This window comes from Zalophus californianus, chromosome 4 (genome assembly GCF_009762305.2).
Source record: "Zalophus californianus isolate mZalCal1 chromosome 4, mZalCal1.pri.v2, whole genome shotgun sequence".
Lineage (NCBI taxonomy): Eukaryota > Metazoa > Chordata > Mammalia > Carnivora > Otariidae > Zalophus > Zalophus californianus.
In genome coordinates, this window is record NC_045598.1 from 154,869,313 (window position 1) to 154,891,363 (window position 22,051).

A 22,051-nucleotide genomic window follows, 5' to 3' on the forward strand; every position below is an offset into this window, starting at 1 on the left:
TCAGAAAGCTATAGCAATTATTTTTTCCCTGTCATATAGCAAGTAAATGGCAGAAGTGGGCTTAAATCTACATTGGCTGATTCTAGGAGTCAGCACTCTTAAGAACTCAACAACTGGAGAAATCCAGAAGGATTATGTGAAAGATTTTCCTAGGTTTTCCCCCCCACTATGCTCTTGTGCTGCAGTCTCAGTGTATATCTATCAAAGTACACTGCATGTTGTATTTTTATTATTTGTTCATAGTTTGTCTCAAAACCATCTTATTGATCTTTGTACAGCCAGAATCTAGGCACAATACCAGAGTTCTTTGGACAGATTTATACAAATAATGTCTTTTCTTTTGGGTTAAAGAGAAGCAGATTGGAAGACAAAATCATGCAGCCCCATTGCTGTCCCCTGACGTTCTGAGAAAGAGTGACATTCAAGGTTCTATCTAGAAAAGACAACTGGAAAAGAAATCTCCTGGGGCCTGAATTCCTGAGTTATATCCTGGGCAACTTTTAGCATCAGCTCAGTGGAAGAAAAGAAATATACTAAAGTGGGGTGCCTGGGTGGCTCAGTTGTTAAGCCTCTGCCTTCAGCTCAGGTCATGATCCCAGGGTCCTGGGATCAAGTGCCACATCAGGCTCTCTGCTTGGCAGGAGGCCTGCTTCTCCTTCTCCCATTCCCCTGCTTGTGTTCCTGCTCTCTCTGTCTTTGTCAAATAAAGAAATAAATACATCTTTTAAAAAAATAAAAAAAAAGAAATATACCAAAGCGCCAGCCATGGTCGTCTCTTTGATAATAAGAGTGTTTTATAACCAATGAAGATAAGCATGTATAAAAGTAAAATTTTAAAAATTAAGTTATTGATTAGGGCTCCCATCATTTTCTGCTCATTCTATCCTAGTTAGTGGGAGGGCTTGAAAATTCTGCCAACGTTTCCTAAGTTGTCTCCACAATTGATATGAAGTGGGAATTTGATAAAGTTTTCTGAGGAACTGGTAGATACAGACAAAGAATGTCTTCTAGGAAATAAACAGTCTAGGTTTGGGAGGCTGAGCTCTCTAGAGAGCAAAGTCTATGTCAGTTATGGCATAACCACATCACACTCAACACACACACACACACACACACACACACACACACACACACACACACACCCTTTTTTCTATGAGCAATACTGTATAACATAGTACTATGTATATATATTAATTACCAATATCACTGTAAGAGTAATACAGTAATATATGGTAATATAGAAATAGTGCTATAGAGTAATACCGTTCATTGTAGAAATTTTGAAAAATACAGAAGAGAAAGGAAGAAAAACAATCATCTAGATTTTCACCTGCCTGAGAAAGACACTGTTATCAATTGGGCAATTTCCTTCCAGTTTTAGCATATATATTAGAACCAAACATGGATCGTACTGTAGACCTTGCCTTTAGACAAACTACACAATATTTAAAGATTTTATTTATTCATTTGTCAGAGAGAGAGAGAGAGAGAGAGCAAGTGAGCACAAGCAGGGGGAGCTGCAGGCAGAGGAGGAAGGAGGCTCCCCACTGAGCAGGGAGCCCGATGTGGGACTGAGATCATGACCTGAGCCAAAGGCAGACGCTTAACCGACTGAGCCACCCAGGTGTCCCAAGACCACACAATATTTAAAGGATGCCGCTCTGGGTGTCCAGAGCTCTTTATTGACATGATACAGATGTGGTACAGTACTATCTGGCAAGCTCCAACTTTGGGAGTTTGGACAAAGGGAAGGGAAAGCTCAAGTGAGCCAGTCAAGGACCTTAATTCCAGCCTGAACAAGAAATTTCCTGGGTGACTTCATGGCAATGGTGTAACACCAGCTCCCTGACAATGATTTCTGGCTACTGCCAGAAAGGACAAGAGCTGACCCAACCAAGTATAGAGGACTCCAGGGAATATATAATGGCAAATGTTTTATCTAATACTGATCCACTGGAAAATCAGATTCCTTCTCAACAAATGCTCAAATGAAGCCTACAGAGCTCTTCAGAGAGACATGGTCTTTCAGCACAGAGGCTGTATTGAGAAAAATGAAATGTCTTGGGGTTTGGAACTTAGCTATAAAATGCACACTGTTGACAACTGGTTTCTCCCCACATTCTAAAGAAGTAACTTTGTACAAAGAAAGGGCTGGACTAGTTTATTAAGTGCAAGATTGAGAGCCAGAAGCTCAGATCAGGCCTCTGCTGCTGACTTAGTATGCATCCTCATGTGGTCATTTCTCAAACTCTTTTCCAGAAAAGCTGTCAGCGCTGACAAAGTGATCACTTGTGGGTGGCTTGTCTCTGGGAGAGTATAGTTTTGGGGTTCAGTCTCTTATTGTGTGAGTTCCTCAAGGCTATTTCCAGATAGAATGTGGTTTTGCACTAACACAGGATGAAGTTCGTGGCTGAGCACTATGGAGGTGGTTTTGGCCAAGGCATCAGTCATAAGACTGTTAAGGCTCAGCTCAGCAATGCTCAGCTTTCTGGAACCTTTCTTTGAGAAATGTGTACTTAGTGTTATCTCAGGGTAGCTTTGTATAAACAAAAAAGCCTTTGTAGCACCAGCCCCAAAGCAGTTCCTATAAGTAAGGGAGAGGCAGGCTCTGCAGTCCGGCCATCTCCTGGATACTGGCCCGCAGAGACCACAGATTCTCCTTTCCTGAGTAGGGCTTGAAGCAATGTCTACAAATGAGCAAAGAAAAGCATCTGCTCTGAGCCAGCATTTCAGGCTGTTACAGATGATGAAAATGTATTTGAGGTTTGGAGTTGGGGAAATGTGTTTCTGTTCACTCAGCTCCCATTATAACCACATCTGTTATCAGTAGGGCAGGCTGTGTTTGTATTAATAGGCACCACTTTCTGAAGCCCACAGTTCTCTGTGATGTGTTGGCTGAAAGAATTAAACAGAGAGGGCTGAGAAAACCCAGCTATGCTGGTGATATTGCCCCCTGGATCTTTCTGGAAGGCCTTAATTCTGGGCCTAGCCTGATTTATATTCTCGTCGTTGAAGAACCTAATCTAAAAGCGAATCAGGATAAAAAGCTGTCTGGTCTTTTGTTCCTGGCTTCTCAGACATGCTACCAGGTTTGATCAGTTCAAAATGTCCCACTTTTCCACCTTCTTTCTCCACAGATGGTCTTTCCTTTGACATTCCCTCAACTAGTAGTCTATGGCTAAATGGTTTACAGTAATAGGATCATCCAGTGTTAGAGTGGGACCTGACTTCAGGGATTCCCCCGACTAGAGGCTCTCAGAAACTCTGCTCGTGGCAGGAGGTGACTCTGAGATCACCAGGGGAGGGGAACATGAGAAGAAACCAAGAATATACCTCTGACATACAACGTGCGCGTGCGCACGCGCACGCGCACACACACACACACACACACACACACAGAGATGCCTGCACGCGCACATGCGCATGAACCTCCACCTAAAGCCACCCCTCAACACTTCACTGGAACAAAGGCTGATGTGGCTAAATAAAGTTTGAAACCCTCAGTACATTTTACCCCCTAATAAATTCCCAGAGAGGTTAGTTGACTATCCAGAACACTTGGTTACTTTGTGACAAAGCCAAGATTAGAACCCAAGCGTTCTTACAAGCTTTCATTCATTCATCCATCCATTCATTCATTCACAAATGTTTCCTGTCCCAGTCATTGCACTAATTGCTTTATCCAAAAAGACTTATTTAACAATTTCAATCTATCATATTTATTTGAAAAAATTTTCTGTGAATTTGAGCATCAGGTTACATAATAACTTATCTTGCAGTGGCTTCATTAAAGGCCTTTCCTCATTAAATATCACATTTCTTTTGATTGCACTGAGGAATTTGTGGTAAAGTCGTACTACCATTTAAAGTATGTGGAATATATTAACATTTGCAAATTCCATTTGTTTTAAAAGCATCTTTGTACTTTGGGTTAGTGGGGTCATAGTGGGCACATATTCGACTGTATAATACCACTCTGTATTGAGTTTCTTTCAATGAAGGCAACATTTTCAAAATGAACTATTTTTTATGAATATGCTTTGTATAGTCATGATATGCTGTGTATAGCTCTGTCAGTACACTAACCACATTATCTTATAACCATCTATTCATGTGTCTGCTTCTCCCAACAGACTATGAGCTGCTTGAGGGCCATGATGGTCTCACTTATCTCTGTATCCCCAGAAGAACTCAGAACGGGTTCTTGATAAATGTTGGGGGTGGGGCTTGAATCATACACAACACCTCTCTACACATTTTTTTTCTGACAAGGAAAACTTTATGAAAGATCGTATCCCCTGTTGAAATGAATCCTCCTAAAGTATAATACAGTACCACTGGCCTTGAACAAAAGAGTTTTATGATTAGCTTTTTTAGATCGAGACCAACCTGGGGTGCCTGGGTAGCTCAGTCGGTTAAGCATTTAACTCTTTCAGCTCAGGTCATGATCTCAGAGTCGTGGGATCGAGCCCCTCATTGGATGCTCAGCGTAGAGTCTGCTTGCCCCTCTCCCTCTGCTCCTCCCCCTACTCTCTCTCTCTCTCTCTCTCTCTCTCTCTCTCTCAAATAAATAAATAAATAAATCTTAAAAAATAAAAATAAAAATAGATTGAGACCAACCTTCTGAATGAAATTTGTTTAAGCTCTGAGGGAAGATGGAAGAAAGTGCAAGAGGGTTCTCCACTATCTTTCCTCTTTCCTCTAAGTATTTTAACTGCAAAAAGAAAGCCTAGAGGTCTATTCTCTTCTTTCAACACTTGTCTGCTGTAGGGAAACTATGATACATATGGAAACTCTTTTATGATGGACATTTTCAAGCATGCATAGAAGTTGAGATAACAGAATAATGGACGTCCTTTACCATCAAGCAAATTCAATAATTATCAACATTTTACCACTCTCATTTCATCTATCCCACATCCACTATTTAAAACTATGTTAAATTAACATGATAGGATATTAAAACTACAACTGTGAATTACGACCATATTGGCAATGTTTATATGAAATAACATTTAATTACAACCACTCAAGTAACAAGTAGATATTGACCATAACTATATAAAATGATAAAATTAACAAAGATAGGAAGAAAACCTGGAATATTATAAATTGTTCATGTTTGGTATCTTTGTTGAAAGTCTTATTTTAAAATATCTCTTATAAGAGCATTCTAATGTTTCATGATCATTATAATAAGAAAAATTTTCCGGTTGTCTGTGGCTCAAAGATTTCTATTTGGCCCTAATGGCCATTCTCTCTTTCTCACTAATAGAACTGCCAATTTTCACCTGGGGAAAAGGCCACCTGGAATAAAGACTGCATTTCCTTGCTCCTTTACTGAAAGATGTGGACATGTAATTAAGTTCTGGCTAACGGGATGTAAGTGAAGGTGTCATATATAAATTTAAGATGTCCTTAAATGCTCTTTGTCCCTTCCTCCTACCTGTTGGCTGTAATGCAGATATGATGGCTGGCACTTAAGCAGCCCTCTTGGATCATGAGGTACACTACGCCAAGAATAGAAGGGCAGTGAGAGGGCTAGATCCCTGATGCCTTTATGAAGATATCAGTTCTGGGACTACCTCCTCCAGACTTCTTTCATATGAAAGAGAAATAAACTTCTATTTTATTTCTTAGGCTTTTAGTCTTTAAACTTTTTTTATTTAAAGAAAAATACTGGTTAATACACTTATTGGTGGTTAATTTCCTCATTTAGTTCTGCACACAGAACCTTTATTGTAGTAATTCCTAGTCTCCTATTTTTGATTTTCAAAAGAAACAATCCTTTAAACTGTATCTTTAAAAATTACTTAACAAATCTGAAGCAGTCTCTTAAAATGTAAACTCAGGTTAAGGATTAACAGCATCCTAAACCATTTGTCCTTGCAAACAGATACACAGAAAGGCCATCTGGTAGATCATGTCTTTCTGGGTCATTTGATGTCCTGAAAAACCTTTTCTGTTAGTAGCGTTATGTGAAAATATAGTTGCCCTTCCAAGATTCAGCCAGAGTCCTTGTGTTAGTCTGCTTGGGCTGCCATAAACAAAATACCACAGTCAGGGTGGCTTAAACAGCAGACATTCCGCCCCCCGCTCCCCCCCCCCCCCCCCCCCCCCCCCCCCCCCCCCCCCCCCCCCCCCCGCCCCACAGTTGTAAAGTCTAGAAGCCCAAGATCAAGGTGTCAGAAAATTTAGTTTCTGGTGAGAGCTCCCTTCCTAACTTTATAGACAGTTGCCTTCTTGCCCTGTGCTGGGGGCAGGGGTGAGTGTGGGTGGGAGGAAGCTCTCTGGTGTCTCTTCTTAAAAGAACATTAATCCTATCAGATTAGAGCCCCATCCTATGATCTCATTTAACATTCATTACTTCCTTAGAGGCCCATCTCCAAATACAGCCACATGGGGGTCAGGATTTTAACATATGAATTTGGGGTGGGGCGGAGGAGGACACAAACATTCAGTCCAGATACTTTTTTTTTTCTTTGAGATTTATTTGAGAGAGAGGGAGAGAGAGAGATTGAGCATGAGAGAGCACAGGCGCAAGAGTGGGGAGAGGGGCAGAGGGAGAGACAGAATCTCAAGCCGACCTCGTACCCAGAACAGAGCCCGACGCCGGGCTCCATCCCATGACCCTGAGATCAGGACCTGAGCTTAACCGACTGCGCCGTTCAGGCGCCCCTGTCCAGAACATTCTTAAACTGTCTCAAGGGTTGCCTCGATCAAGGCAAACCGGGGAACAGCAGAGGCCGGGAAGAGGGGCGAGAGAGGGCAGCTGCACAGCTCCAGGAGGTGGCTGGTCACAGCAGCTTTGCGGGCACTGCCCTGGGCTTCCCCACATTCCTTCCCTCCAGGCCTTCGCAAGACAACCCTGCCCAGCGCAGGCTCCCATTTGGCGAGCGGCGAGGATGCGTATCGTCCGCCTTCCCAGAGTCCTTTTCCCCCTCACCAGCCGAAGCGGCTAATCAGTGTATCTCGTTTCCTTGACCACACGGATGGGCTTAGTAGCGGACACGTGACCTAACCCGACCTCCCTGGAATGGATCTCAGTCGTCTGGGGGCAGCCTTCGGAAAAACAACGTTTCTCTTTTGGTCAACTCAGAATAAGAATATGAGGCTGGAAGACAGCCGCTATCTTGTCAGCACAGGGAGAGACCCTTACCTGAGGAAAGAGGCACTTTCTTGGTGACTTCCGGTAGGCCCCGGCACCAGCTTGTGCCGAAGGCAGGCCAGCCTCTAGACTTCTCAGCTAGCTAAGCCGGTACTCGGGTTTGCTTGTGGTGAGGGTTGCCAGATACAATACTTAACCTCGGAGGTTAAATAAACAAGACAATTTTTTATTATAAACAGGTTCTGAATATTGCATAGGACAAAGTTATACTAAAAAATTATTTGTTGCTTATCTAAAACGGACATTTAACTAGATGCTCTGGTTTTTGTTTGCTAAATCTGGCAACCTTATTTATAACTAAAATCTATTAGTGATGAATGGTCACACTCAGTGTTCATGAGGGGATCTGAAACCTGTTTTGGTGAATGGGAGATAGGCGTCCCTTCCTGGGTCCAGATGTTACAGAATGACAAAGCCGGAGGATGTTGCTACCAGCATTGTTTTCAAAACAGAGTATCCTGCGTTGGTGTTAACAGAGCTGACATGGGTGTGTTAGTGGCAAGTTGACAGGGTATGACGTGAGCCATGGATTAGCAGCCAGAGGGAAAGCCCAGACCTAGACATACACAGGAATAAAGATCAAGGTGAAATAAAGTCGAGGCACATCAAAACCACATTTCATTCACTTTGTATCCAACAATATAGGCAAGAAAGGGAAAGAGAGGGACAACAGGAGAAAGAAAACAGCAGTTGAAATGATGTGGATGACGAGCGCCATCCTGAAGACGAGTGGGGGTGGGGCAAGAGTGACCCCTCTCCTGGCTGGCCTTCCGCAGGGCCAGCATTTCTCGGGCTGAGTGTAATTCCAGGGTCATGGGTCTCACAGGGATCATGGTCAAAGTGTTTAACAACCGGTACTCCAGACCTGTGTGCACCTGCTGAGTGTCAGCCCAGGCTCAATTTGAGCCATTTTCCCCTGAACCATTGACCTGAGCCCTTAACTATTACGTAAGAGGTCTCGCCCATTTAGAAAGTGGTAAAGGAGGCAAGCAAGCAGAAAGCAGGCACCTCCAGAGGCAGGAGGTCAAAGAACAAGAGGCATGAGAGGCATGGGAAGGTCAGTTATCAAAATACAAGGTAAAGCATATTCAAGGAGCTGCGCCAGCAGACCCTGTTTGCAGTGCTGCGTCAGCCCCACAGAGCCTTCTGCATCACACCCTGTGTCCCCCTCTAGGGGAGTTACTGGGAGTCCAGGAACCCTCCCCTTGGCCTGACTGCTCTGGCCCTCCAGAGTGGCCCCCACCTCAACCCTGATTCCTGACTCCCCTTGGCTGTCACCTGGCATCAGGTGGTAACCCCTCTCCTTTGCTCTCTGGAGTCTAGCCCATAATGGCCAAAACGTACTATCAGGTTTGATAAACTCTTTCATGTCAGTTGTACATTTCCCAGACCAAAATCCTTTCTAAACCCTCAATGTCGTGCTGCCTGAAAAAAAAAATTAATTTCACTCTTCAAAAATAAACAGAGAACTGGAAAATAAAAAACAAACAAGGGGCACTGGCTGGCTCAGTCAGTGGAGCCTGAGACTCTTGACCTTGGGGTTATGAGTTCCAGCCCCATGTTGGGTGTAGAAATTATTTAAAAAGAAAATCTTAAAAACAAACAAACAAACCAGAAGCCATGTTATTTATGCCTGAAGTACACCAGTTGTGTACATCTGTAGTTGCTTGCTCACCTTTAAACGGCAAAGGGAGGAAAGCACTGAGCTACAATGACAACATTGAATGTGGCCTGGTGGGCATGGGGGCGCACAGAGCAGAGGGTCATATCACTAAACACAAGGGCCATGGAGGAACTCTGCACCAACAGGAGTTAGACTCACTTCTCTTTCCTCTTCCACCTCTAGCCTCTCTCCACTTAGGATGAATTCTGGAAAAATCCCTGCTCACACAGCCTCTAGCTTGTGGCAAATATATGAAAATAATGTTCTTCACTCTCTGGTTTGAGGTTTGGTCCAAGCTGTTGTCACCAGCTCCGGTTTTAGTTTCTGGCCTACAGCTGTCTCCTCCCCCAAGCCAACCTCTCACACTCTCCTCCTCGGTGCAGTCTTTATTGCCAAGGCCACATGACTCCTCCCGAAGCTTCCAGCCACAACCCACAGAGGTTTGGGATCGGGACGGAGCCCCTCCCCAAGCCTGATACTCCTGCGCCGTGCAGGGCGCATAGTGCACGATGACCATCAAGGGAAACTGCACTCTTCAACCCAGTGCCTTCCTTCCTTGGCGAAGCCAGACGGCAACTCACTCCTCTTTCTTCTTCCAGCTCCTCTCCCAGAAAAGAATCCGTCTGACGAAGGCAGTAATGAGCACTGTAAGTTTTCTGTTTATGTCAAAGAGGAGAGGAGGAGAGAATTTAGGTCCTACAACCCCAGAGTGAAAGGCTTGAAATCCACCCTGGATATTTCTGTGCTCCCGAGTCCTTTTTCGGTGCTTCCCTCCTCCTTCTCCCCCTCCCCCTGCAACAAACACGCACACACGCACACACACGCGCGCGCACGCACGCACACGCACATACACACACATGAGCAGTTCGATTGTGTTCCAGTTTCCATTTTTAAATGGTTCATCCACCCTCAGGGCCATGCTCTGGAAGACAGAAGTCTCCCTGTTAGATTTCAGATACATGGGGAAGGAGTGGTTGTTTCAAGGCATAGGTCTGGACACAGACTGTCTGGATCAAGTCCTAGCTCAGAGACTTTAGAAGGGTGTGAATTTAGGCAACTTGCTTTTCTGTGTCCTCATCTGTCAAATGGACATAATAGTATCTACCACGGACCATTGGCATGAAGATCAAATGCGATAATACATAAATCTTAAAACAGAACCTGGCCCCCTATATGTGCCATACATGGTAATGTAATTCTTTTAAGAATTTATCCTTGAGCAATAAGGTATTGACCACCATCGTCCCTCTGGAATCTAACCCCCATCCCAAGTACATTCCTTCTGAGGATGGTCCATGCTCACAACCAGAGGATTTGTGGTAAATAAAAAAATTTTAATTGAAATGTCTTTAAAGAATATTCATTCATTCATTCAGTCTCAGTGAAATTTCTCCTCAAGACAGCTCGGTTTTTAGTTCACTGACTTCTAATCAGTTAATGTCCTCCATTGGAGCCACCCTGAAACTCTTCCCCATGCATTAAATCACATGACCTCATTCCAGATTTTTCCTACAACCTCTCTGTGTCTCTTTAGTACATGCACCAAATCAGGCCAAGCAAGAGCCCTGGCTCCTGGCTCTCATTGTGTTACCCCCTGTCAAATGAGATGGCATCAGGACATCACAAAAGCACCTTTACAATTTTAAAAGAATCTGGAGGAGCATAGGGGCAATACAAGCCACAATACATTCTGAAACCAAATGTTTCTGAAGACAGCTCTCCACCGATGCCTCAAAGCCCGGCTAGAGTGATAGGATTTCATCAAGCTTTGTATGTCCCCATGGTAATCACTGTACGTGCAAAGCTTATAAACATATACTAAGAGAGACTGAGTGGAAAACATGCTGCACGGAGAGTGAGGAGAGCCTAACCCTGTGGCTGAGCAACTCTGGGGAAGCTATTAATAGCTGTCTGAACGAGTGTTTCAGACCGCATCAGTGTTTCTCAAAGTACGTGCCTCAGGTCACCTACGTCAAAATCAATGGTCATGCTTTTTTAAAGTGCATATTCTTAGGTCCCTCTGAGAACTACTGAATCAGAATCTTTGGGTAAGGGGACCAAGAATCCCACTGTCAACAAGATCCTCACATGGTTTTTAAACACCCTGAAATCTGAGACTCATGGGGCTCTATGATTGATCCCTCCAGAATGTTAGACTTCCCTGCTTATTCACACAGGTTGGAATTTGATTGCTTTGGACCCAAAGAATCATCGCAAAATGAGCAACACCAGGCAGAATATGTTCTTCAGAATACTCTTTCATTGACACACACTTACCCAGCACTTCTGAAGTGTCAGGCACTATTTTTGGGATATATCCATCAAAAGAGATATAAATGCCTTTCCTCATGGAGTCTACATTCTAGTGTGTGAGAGCAGAGGTAATAAGCTACTAGTAAATCTAAAGATAGGTGAATTTTATAGCATGTGAGATGGTCATAAATGCGGTGGAGAAAAAAAACAGAGCAAGAAGGGGGCGGTTTTTCAGATGAAGGGATATTACAATTTCTTCTAAAATCTGCAAAAATCAACTTGTATATTACAAAGTTCTGACAGGTAGGCCCACTGCACCTTGGACTTGAGGAATGTAGATGTTGGTGCCCCATCCAGACCCCCTTTAGGGCCAATATGCCTCATCTGCCCACCCACCAACTCCCCTCCTTCTTACCCACCCCCTTCTACTACCCTGTCCATTACTCACTGACTATTGATGCTGCCTTGCCTCAACGTGCGGTCAACTTAGGGTGTCATCTGTGCTCCCCAAGCTTCTCAGGGAGGCCACACCCTTCTAGTCATCCCCTTGCCCCATCCTGCTTCCCTCACTCTGCTTTTCCTGGGAGCACTCTCTGTAAATCGCTTGCTCAAGAATCCCTGTCTCAAGTTCTGTTACTCTAGGGAAGACGGCCTATGGCAGGCCCCAGTCAATAGGATAAGATAGCCACTTGAGTGGACCAGGAGGACTGCAGGTTGTTATGGCTCACTCTCCCCCAAATCTTCATTGTTCCATTTTCATTCTCAATTGATAGGTAGCGTTCAGAGTCTTTTGGGGTGCCTGATATCACCCTGCAGAGAAAAGCAGGTGAGGCGCTCTGAGAAGTACTCGCTGCCTGGTGGCTGCCCTCCAGCTCTCTCATTTCTTTAATCCTTCAGCCACAGACATGTCCGGAGGGCCTACAGTGTGGCAGGACCGTGCTGGCCTCGGGGATAGAGCATGAGGGCCTCGGCCAACCTCATATGCTAGGACCCTAGTGTCCCTTTACTGTCAAATCCCCAGTACTTGAAAATGACCACACATTCTGTACTATGGCTTAAAGATGCCTTAAAGATGACATTCATATAACTTTCTCACCAGCCGTGCTTTTAAAAAAAAAATCCAACTTTGACACATCTCTGCTCAAACCAATAAGCCTTCCCACGTTGAGCGCCCCTTCGAAGCACAGAAAGGGGCGGGGGGGGGGGCGGTCCGCCAGCAGCATGCTCTGAGAGGCTAGGAACACGTGCACGCCTGTGGTTTTCAGCACAAAAACAAAAGCCCTACTTCTTCAGAGATTCCACTTTGCACATTCACCACATCAGAGATTGATTTTCTTAAATGCCGTTGATGGATCCTGAAGCAGACATTCTTCACAGTCTTGACAGCACAGACATTCCCCAAATATTTGCAAGATGAAAAAAAAAATCTTGGGAGGTTTTCCTCTAAAATAACATTTGGTAATATAACTTTTCTTCGCTCCTGGCACTCGGGGCGGAGGGGAGCAATGTGGAAAAACTTAAAGGGGGCCGATCCATGGAAGTGTGCCAGGGGCCTCGGTGGTGAAGGTGGCTCACCCTGCGGGTCTCACACGACTGAGGCTATGAGGCCTGCGCCCAGAAAGTGGGTGGTAGTGAGTGCGGGCTGAGGGCCCCCCCGCCCCACTCTGGTACAGTCAGAGGCTCCGTGAAGACCTTAGGAATATGGTTTCCAACAGATGAAAGAGAACACACAGTTTTGCGTACCTGCGGGGCTCAGGTCATCGCACTCCGATAGGATGCGGAGGGAGGAGGCACCTGCTAGTAGCGAGAAGGAAGAGCCCACCGCTGACTCACTGCTGAGGTGTCATGATTTCAGCAGGGTCCCCGCAGGTAGGAAGAGCTGTTGTGTTACTCACAGGCCCCTCTCTCCTGCAAAGGAAAGTGCCTTCCTGGCTCGTCTCTTCCCCTCCGCCCCCAGCTGTCTCCCCACGACAGGGGGGCCTCAAGGGTATTGCTCAGCTAGCACAGGGGAGCTTGTTAAAACACAGGTTTTGATTCAGTAGTTCTGGGTGGGACCCAACCATCCACGTTTCTAACAAGCTGGCAAGTGGTTCTAATGCCGAGTGGTCTCTGAACCACCCTGGGGCAGCAGGGACCCAGCGGGTTCAAAACTTAGGGACATGAAGGGGAGGAAAGTGGCCTCATGTGGCCATTACATTGATAGAGGTTTTTTGTTTTTTTTGTTTTTTTTTGTTTTTTTGTTTTTTTGGTGACAGCAGATCTTCGCTCTTATCCCCAACAATGATCCCAGGGATTGAATGCTGCTATCAGCGTCTCTTCTTGTCCCTAACTTTATCCATCACACCAGCAGGCAGTAACTAAGTCCTTCCTGCCTCCTGACTGCGCCCAGAGCCGGCCCCCTGGAAGAGAACATTCACGAGACACAAAGCGTAAAGGGAAATCTTCCATTCACCAGGCGATTTTCTGCTCCAGCTCCAGCTCGTGCTGATTCAGGAGCCGCGGCTCAGCAAGGCAGGCCTTTTCTCTGCGGCGAGCCGGCTTGGCTTCTCCTCTCCAGTGGAGTGCGCTTTGCATTCAACAGATGAAAGGGCCATTTGCTTCTAAATTGCATAAATTGCTTTCTTTTATTGCTCTCGTTGCAGGAGTGGCCTTAAAATGGCGTGAAGGGCTCCCAGTCTGCAGGCTCTCTTGTTTCCCAAAGCTTGCTCATTTTTCCCGGGTCTTGAACTCTCCCTCTCAATTCCGCCTGCCTGAGTGGGCGAGATGGCAGAGGCCGGGGCGGGGGTAGAGGGTGCTAATTGGCCCCGGCTGAGAGCAGCCCTGGCGAGAAGCCACGGGATGGGAGGCTTTGTCAGGTGGAGCGGAGCCCACGCTTGGTGTGAATGATGACTCAGGGGTCACAAGAGAGCCCGAATAAGGCGCAGTTTGGGTAGCAACCACTATCTGGCTTGAGTCACTGATGGATGTTTACTATACTAGAAAGGAGGCTGAAGCTATGATGATTCCTCAGTGGGGAAAGACAGGTTGACACAGATGTGAAAGCTGTCAAGTCAGAACGAGGCACGTCGTTCAGTGTTGTCTCCAGATTTTGTGTTCTTTGGTTCATGTCACACAGGATGAAGCAGTATATGCAGACGGCTGCTCCGAAGCATCATAGCATTAATCAGAGAGCGCCCTCCTGGGTGGGGAGGGGAGTGGGAAATGGCCTCAGGGAGGGTAATGACAATTCTCGGAGGTCACCTCAGCTCACCAAGCGGTCCTTGAGACCATTTGCTCTGGGATTGATTGACTTCTGTGAGGCAGAGGCTGGGCCGCCAGGTCCTTCAAGAAGCTGGATCAAAATAGCTTCCCTGCCTGGACCCCATAGGACTTTCTGGGGGTATTCTCAAGGGTAAAGGTTTGGCCTGAGACCCATGCTGGGGAAAAAAGCCCTTTAAGTAGATGAGGGAGTTAATATGTTTAAAGAGCGTATATCAGCATCCAGCCTTACATAAATACTAGCTATTATTATTAGGCAACCCGATTCACTCGGGAGGTACCCCTAAACCCATCTAGAACTGAATGGCATCAGCCTGTCAGAAGTAACCGCCTTCCCTGAACCGTAAATCAGAGCCTCCACCAGCCTGTCATGATCAGTGTAATCTATGTCATGTGAGTTCTTCATTGATCATTGATTCTTTACCTCAGTTTTCTCATCTGTGGAATGGGGGGAGTAATAAGAGTATCAGTCTTAGTGGGTTATGGTGAGGATTAAATGCGTTTGTGGGTGTAGAGCACTCAGCACAGTGCCTGGCACATAATTAATGCTACCGTATTGTCACATCTTTGGAGGTATTGGGAGTCATTGGCCATGTGTCTTCCAGGAGAAAGAAGATGGGGAACCACTACACTGGATTTTCTATTGGTTATTCCATCAGTAAATTGGTCAGTGTTTATCCAGGGCTTTCCTGGTTGAAAACTCTATGCTTCATTTATGGAAAACCAATTCGTGTATCTAGGTTGAAAAAGCTGATACTTTAGGGATTAAGTGAATACCAAAGCATTATCTATTTATTTTACAAAGATTCAATACAGATGTCCTTTCAAAATTCAGTTTCTTTAGTGCATTCTAAATGTAACTCAATTAAAACACTGATTTAATGGAATGTTCCAGAATACCCCCCAGAACTTGTCCCGCTATTTCAGTACAATCCAAACTTCAGAGTAACCAAACAGCCCTCACGGATGAAGGAAAGTTCTTCTATATCAGAGTCATAGAGGAATTGAATTATGGAAGAAATGGCACAGTTAAAAAAATTACCATTCTGTGGTGGTCATCAGGAGGAGAGGATAGAGGCTAACGAGGAACTTTATAACAGAGAGCTCAGGCCGTTTCCAGCCTAGATCACTGATCCATCTTGGCAACGCTTTAAATGCAATCAGACGTTATGAACCTCCAAATATGGCATACAAACAGTATCACCAGTGTACTTGAAAGTACTTGAAAAAGTACACTTGAAGTGTACTTGAAAAAAGTTGAACTTGAGTCAAATCCAGCCATTAATTCTAATTCCTCTTCTATAGAAAATATAGTGGGGAGAAGGCCATGTTAAATGGCATGAAAAAGGAATCAATGAAAGCTAGGATGTAAGACACTAGAGAATCTGATTTGGTTTCTTTCCCAAGTCAGTTACTTGTAAAGAAAAATGCAGGGAGGACTCTTCTAGATTAAAAGTGACTTAAAGAACACTTGAGACATAACCAGCAAATAAACTGAATGGACTGTCTGGATTCTGATTTGAGCAAACAATTGACATGTGGCCTGGGCTCCACCAATCAGACACCATGCCCGCATGAAACTTCTCTTGGAAAGTGGGTAACGTAAGGATGCCGGCACCATTTATAATCTATTTTCTGGTGAAGTTGGTAGAGGGGATTTTTGTGGCGGTGGCAGTAACCGAAAGGTTGTTTTTGGTGCAGAAGTGCTACTGGTGCATCCAAAGGCAGTGGAAGTTGTAGGAAAGGAAGTCCCTGGTCTAAGTTGCAATGTTGTAAATTGCAGCACCAGCGCCTGGTGGCCACATGACCGCTTCCCCTCAAAACACAGCCCCAAGCGTTTTTCTCCAGTCCTCCTGATAATTCTGTCAGCTACCCAATACTCTTCTGGTAAATTCCTTTTCTACCTGATCGAAGAAATTTCAGTGAAAGGAGTGCAGGCTTGTGAACCACAAATCATGTTTAAAGAATATACCCTGGAAGGAGAGAATGAAAAAAAATTTTGTGTGGTAAAATATATAGATAACCTAAAAGTTACCACTTTAACCATTTGTAAGTGTCCAAGTACTAGCACTAAGCACATTCACCATGTTGTGTAACCACCACCACTATCCACTTCCAGAACTTTGAGAATGAAACATTTTAACACGGATTCCTGTCTTTGAAGATCCCAGGTTTCTAGGTCACTTTTAATTCAAGTTAATCAGCATTCACTAATTTCCACAACGTGGGCTCCACAGCTCTGCTCTTTATGCTGTGCTGCCAGGACCAAGGAGGAGCCTGAAAAAACGGTCAGAGAGGATATTTTTTCATCCAGTCCTGCGCAGGCTGAACGATACGTTGACAGGTGTGTCCACACACTGTGCGTGGACAGGTGTTCCTTTAGGGGGAAGAAGCAGTTATTACTGAAGTTGTGAGGCTGCCATTCCCAGCCAGAGCACTCCCAGCCCCTGGGTGTGGGGAGCTGGAAAAGCTAATTTAAAATTTTACTTTTAACCTGGGACGAAGCTAACAAAGTCTACTGAGGACCCACGTGGCTAGTATTAAAACAAGTTAGTGAGGATATGTCAGTTTCTGCTTCCTAGAAGCTCAGACAGGCTTTCGGTGATAGGGTAAGAATTTCTAAGACTTCTGGGAGTAAAATTAGTAAAAGAAAAAAAGTTGGTGGTGGAAAAGTTGGGGGAATCATTCATTCAACAGTATTTATTGAGAACCTGCTTTGGGCCAGGTTCTTTTCTGGGCACGGAGATCTCGGCCACCAACAAAACAGACATGTGGCTCCTATCTAGAGCTTCTAAACTAATGAAGAGAGGCAGAAATCAAACAACTGTTAGCTATGTCTAGTGGGGCAAGCGCTAGAAAGAAAAATGAGGCGGGATAAAGTTGGAGACAGTGACTAGAGGTGTATGTTATTTTTGATACAGTCATCGTGGAGGGTCTCTGAGGTGGTGACATTTCAGCAGGGGCCTGAGGAAAGAGAAGGAAGGTGTCATATAAGAGTGTTCCAGAAAAAGAGAGCAGGAGGTGCAGAGCTCGGAGGCAGGAATGGGTTTGGCAGATCCTGGGATCCACAAGGTGGTCAGTGTGTCCAGAGTGAAGCCAGAGGAGAGTTGCTGGCAAGAGGGTTTAAGAGGCAGCAGAGAAAAGATTTTGCTCTGAATATCCTGAAAGAGTATTGCAGGACGTGGCACACGTACCACCTGGGTCTCAAATGAGAGGTTTTCTTGAAAGAGTTTACTCTTCTGTAGGGCAGGGGGGACGAAGGGGCCCCCTGCTCTTTCCTCACAGGCTCTTTGATAGCTCCCCTCCTGAGTCCTAGCTATCAGGGTGAATCACCATTTTTTATTCTTTGGCTTCCTGGGCCTTAGCTGGCTTTTCGGCAGCGAGATGGGAGCTATCTGTTTGCCTTCTGCAAGCCCTGGGCAGTGTCTGTCTTGGGCCAACCATGTTGTCAGCGAGTGTGATACGAGTGTTATCAATAAGGTAAAGATGCAGGTGAGAGAAGACGAGGAAAGATCCAGCAAGGAAGGACAAAGGGAGGAGAGAGAACTTCAGGACAAAAGCCGATCAAAGTGTGGGACGACGAGGGTGGTAGGACAATGCCCTCTCTCTCCCAACAGTGCTTGCTTGGGCCTCCGGGAAAGTGATTGCTTGTATTTCTGCCTCATAGGTTCCCATTAATTTTCTTGATATTAAGAGAAGACGAGACTGCTGGAGCCGAGCAGAGTCACAGAGCGGGTACCCATGCTCCTCCCTGGGATGCTCACGCCTGTGGACTGGCTCACATTTGAAGCCGGCGCCCTGGAGTCAGCCGTTGCCACTCATGCCCCCTGCACGGTTAAACATCTGATTAAATACGGGGGGGAATTATGCTGTTTTCGTTCAGCCTGTTCTTTGCTGACACAAACTATTCTTTGTTATAAAATTGAAACTATCAGAATTAGCATGGGAAGGGCCATTCTTTCAGTCTGTTATGTGATCTCAGTATCCCCAAGTTTCCCAGACTTCTATAAGCTCATTTTTGTAATACTCAAATTTTATAGGTTGAACTCTTGCTCTGACTGCAGGAAACCGGATCCCTCTGGATATTTCTGAAGGGATCTGGCAAGTGCTTGTGTGCCCTGGATGTTGCCTGTCCCTCGCCCCCACCTCCCACCTCACGGCACCGTCCGGTTTTCTGGCTTCAGGTGTCTCCTCACTTCTCACACTACTGCTCTCTCTGCTCGGCTTCAACCCAGCTGTGGACACAGCCCCCTCCTTTATTCCTCACTCACACCCAGAGCCCAGCTGGTATGTGTGGAGGCAGGGGTGAGAGTCAAAATATTAACAACTGCTGTGGCCCATGGAATGGCCAATCAGCCCTAATGGGTCCCTGCTGTGTCTGGACGATTGGGGGAGGTCAAGGGGTCATGGGTTTGGGGCCAGGGGATTTAAGGCAATGGTGGTGGGAACTGGGAGAGAAGGTACAGGACAAGGGGCTATTTACCAGTATGTACACTAGTCTTGTGCAAGATTTGCAGAAGGATGGGCTTGTTGCTGGGCAACTTAAAATTAGGTCTCAGACATCACTGCAAGCCTGAGTCAAGCCCCATTAAAAGGAGCCCCGCGTCAGGGGTCTCCCTTCTTGGACACCAGCTGGCCGTCATGATTCTGGGGTCTCTCTTCCCTCAACCAAGTTCCTTCTCCAATCTCCATTAACTCTCAAGTCCAGAATTCCTCCCTCACCTAGCTCAAACATCTGTGAGAGGAGACTGAGAATTCCTTCACAGAAATGACCAAAAACACTCTCCAAGGAAGTCATAGTCATGATTTAACTTCATCTACGAAGATCCCCTCATTTTTGCACATCCAGCATGCCCCTGATTATTTTCTCAACAGCAGGGCGGTTTCATCCTGAGGACGAACTCTGTCCTCACTCCCCTAGAGCAAGGGGTACAACTTGCAGCCATCTTTTAAAATAACATTTTGGGGGCGCCTGGGTGGCTCAGTCATTAAGCGTCTGCCTTCGGCTCGGGTCATGGTCCCAGGGTCCTGGGATCGAGCCCCGCATCGGGCTCCCTGCTCCGCGGGAAGCCTGCTTCTCCCTCTCCCACTCCCCCTGCTTGTGTTCCCTCTCTCGCTGTGTCTCTATCAAAAATTGAATGGAATCTTTGGAAAAAAAAATAACATTTTGGGTCTTCTACCATAGACATGGACAGCTCGTGGCCAGTGTCTGGTCGATAATAAAGGCTAATGACTGATCTTTTAGTAACAAAATAAGTGATATTTTTGTCCATCACCACCTAGTCACACATCTTTGGAGTTTCTCAGTGACCTTCTTGAAGAAATTGATTTATGCCTTCACTCATCTGTTCAACAAATGTATTGAGAACCAACTATGTGCTAGGCACTGTGCTCAAAATTCAGGGAAACAGAAGAAAACAAAAAAAGATGAGGATCGCTGCTCTCATGGAGCTTATATTTTAGTGAGGGAGAAAACCATAATCATCTAAATATCAACAAAACCATCAACATAACCAAAATAAGTAAAACCTAGAGGATATGAAATAGTAATAAATGCTAAGCAGCTAAAAAGCAGGAAGGACCAGTAGTGTTAAGGGGATTTTAGACAACGAGTGAGGACCTCTGGGAGGAGGTGATTTTTGAATCACCTGAAGTAGAAGGGTGAGCTGACATCTGGGAGTGGGATGGGGAAGAGAAAACCCATTGTCACATCGTGAGCAAAACCAATGACACTGAGAAACCTCAGTTCGTAATAGTGATTGAATCGAAATACAGACCAGCACTCTAGGTGGTCCTTGGTTTTCTCCTTCACTGAATAAGGGTGAGGTTTTTTTTTGTTTCAAGAAGGAGCTACGTTTCCTCACTTTCAGTGCTTTGGGTAACCCACCACACTTTCCTTCCATCTCACTAAGCTAGAGGAGGAGATCTCCAGCACGGTTGTGTCAAACTGTTATACTTATGGTTTGCTTATGGCAGGAAATAAAAATGAATGACATTTATTCTCTTGGTGCCCTGCATTTTTCCCAGTAAACCAATCATGGCTGGTAAATTATGGGCTGCTGTTATGCTTTAGAATAGGTACAGCTGTTCCAAATAAGCTCGCATCAGAATAACCCAGTAACAAATGCTTGTTGTCACATTTCCAGAGCGCATCGGCGTTGGGCAGTTTTGATCATCCACAGACTCTGTTGCCTATGGCAACAAGTGTTTAGATTTAGGTTGATAGGAGCCTGTAAGAAGTGATCGATTTTTAGAGGATTTCAAGGTTTAAAAAGTTTTCTCTCTTTTAATGGCTCATGTTCCTGTCATATCTTGTAACCCTTTGAGTTTGGAGATGGCATTTTTTTTTTTTTTAAGATTTTATGAGAGAGAAAGAGTGAGGGTGCATGCATGAGCAAGGGGAGGGGAAGGGGCAGAGGGAGAGGGAGAAGAAGACTCCCCACTGAGCAGGGAACCTGATGTGGGGCTCCCTCCCAGGACCCTGGGATCATGACCTGACCCGAAGGCAGATGCTTCATCACCTGAACCACAAAGGCGCCCCTTGGAGACGGCATTCTTAACGATTAGGTCCACAAGTGTGGCTCTGACTAAACAGTCCTGTACCTGTTTGGTGATCTTTGGCTATGACCACAGTTATCTGTGGAGAATGTTGCTGTGTGGAGCTCTACCTCTACCCTGTATGTCCTTCACGGGGGTCATCTTTGGAAGGAGTGGCCACCCCCTTCTCAATAGCCATGTGCCCAGCCTGGCCAGCCAGTCTGCCTCCCTTCTTTTCAGCCCTGCCCTTCAATTGTTTAAACTACCTGCCAGAGGAAAGTATTGTCTGAATGGCTGGTTAGTCCTGGAAGAAATCCTGGTAAAACACACACAAAAGAACAGATTTCTAATTCCAACTTCCTCATTTGCTTAGGCAAGTCCTTTTATTTCTCTGAGCCACAGTTTTCCCATCTGTACAATGGGAAGAATACCAATCTCATAGGGCTGTAGGTCAATTAAATGAAATAATGTATATAAAATATCTCACATGATGCCCAGCTAGGAAGTAGATCAGGGGCATTATTAATTTCAAAGATCAGAGGAGATCACAGTGGTGGGAGTATTTGGCCTTTGTGAAGAATCACCGCCACCATCATAGATCCTTGCCTTTGCTACTTAGTTATAAACTCCTCTTTGACTTACCACAGTTCGGAGTATCCAAAGGACATTTTGGTCATCTCATTTGCTATGGTTGACTCTAGTGAAGGGCAGGAGACTACAATCAAATGCCTTGTGTTCCAGTGGCAGTGCCTCATTGCATCTTCGTGCAACCTTCAAGAAGCCATCTGTAAAATAGGGAAGTTGGACTCCTAGATCTCCACAATGCTCGACAATTTTATAACCCCATGTAAAGTGAAGGCAAGATCTGGAACAGTAGGTATAGATTTCTGTGAAGTGAGAGACTAGGGAGGTTTCCACTTCAGCCCAGTTCTGTTTACCTTCAGCCTCACCCCGAAGGTGAGCCAGCCAGATTTTTTTTTTTTTTTTTGGCCAGATCTTTCTAAAATGAAAACTTGATTATGACACTTGGCTGCTTAATATCTGTCAGCGACTTGCCATTGCCTTCAGAATGAAATCGAAATTCTATGGCATGGCATGCTAGGGGCAGCTTGTAACTGTGAAACACTGGAAACATACATGTTCCATAATGAGAAACAAGTCAAACTATAATA

At 45.2% G+C, this 22,051-nt stretch overlaps 1 long non-coding RNA gene across 1 annotated transcript in view; it reads right to left on the bottom strand.

The window, feature by feature from the left end:
* LOC113921005 overlaps nt 1-21,633 on the bottom strand; it is a 57,036-nt gene extending 35,403 nt beyond the window's left edge. Inside the window, exon 1 of the long non-coding RNA XR_003519475.1 lies at nt 21,522-21,633. This is a non-coding gene — a long non-coding RNA (uncharacterized LOC113921005). The remainder of the gene's footprint in view (nt 1-21,521) is intronic.
* Between the last annotated feature and the right edge of the window lie 418 nt (nt 21,634-22,051).